Source organism: Lathyrus oleraceus, chromosome 2, assembly GCF_024323335.1.
Source record: "Lathyrus oleraceus cultivar Zhongwan6 chromosome 2, CAAS_Psat_ZW6_1.0, whole genome shotgun sequence".
NCBI classification, from domain to species: domain Eukaryota; kingdom Viridiplantae; phylum Streptophyta; class Magnoliopsida; order Fabales; family Fabaceae; genus Lathyrus; species Lathyrus oleraceus.
In genome coordinates, this window is record NC_066580.1 from 274,589,678 (window position 1) to 274,590,527 (window position 850).

Genomic DNA, 850 nt, shown 5'->3' on the forward strand with positions numbered 1-850 from the left:
TGCTTTCCTATTATAGTGTATTTTCAACCTATTGTGAGATTTTCTCATTGTTTCCTCTATCACCTTAGCTTTCTTTGCATCCTTCTAGGCCACATTCAATTCTAACATAAGATTGAAATTATGAAAAGTTAGATATTGTAGAAGAAGACGATAAGGGTAACACATCAATACACTTGTATAAATATTTTCTACTTCTTTCTTTAAAAGAAACTATTAAATTAGTATTTTAGACAATATACACGCATGGCCCATTAGCTCAGTTGGTTAGAGCGTCGTGCTAATAACGCGAAGGTCGCAGGTTCGAGACCTGCATGGGCCATTGATTGTTTTATTTTTGGTTAAATCTGAAATCATTTGAGAAACATACCTAGTAGCTTAATTTCTATAATATTTTTTATTTCTCCTTGTTCAAATATATCATATAAATTACTTTACAAAAAGAAGTATATGATAGAAAAATGTTCACACGCAATCGTTGTGCTGATGGTTGTCTTTGAAGGCATGCATCGCCTTGTAAAATATTTCTCATGGTTAAACCCTGGCAAATTAGGGTTTCTATTTATTTTTCCACATATAAACCGCGGCTAACCTACATAGGACTTCTAAAAATTTAACACAGTCATGATTATGCTTATAGGTATCTGAAAACTAATTCCATCATATGCATATTCTTAAATTTCATTTCCTTTTGTTGGTTTATATGGTCACAATTGATACACCATGACCGAGCAACCCTATATTTAATTCAGAAAAGATTTAAGATGAACAATTATTGCTAGCTCAAGAAAGAAGTACCTATACGAAGGATGTGATAATTTGTTATGTACACTAGGAAAATACATACTCCCTC

General features: G+C 32.1%; 1 non-coding gene across 1 annotated transcript; it reads left to right on the top strand.

Moving 5' to 3' along the window:
- Window positions 1–245: 245 nt before the first annotated feature.
- Window positions 246–319, top strand: TRNAI-AAU (transfer RNA isoleucine (anticodon AAU)). Its single transcript has one exon. It is a non-coding gene; the product is annotated as a tRNA-Ile (tRNA).
- The last annotated feature ends 531 nt before the right edge of the window (window positions 320–850 follow it).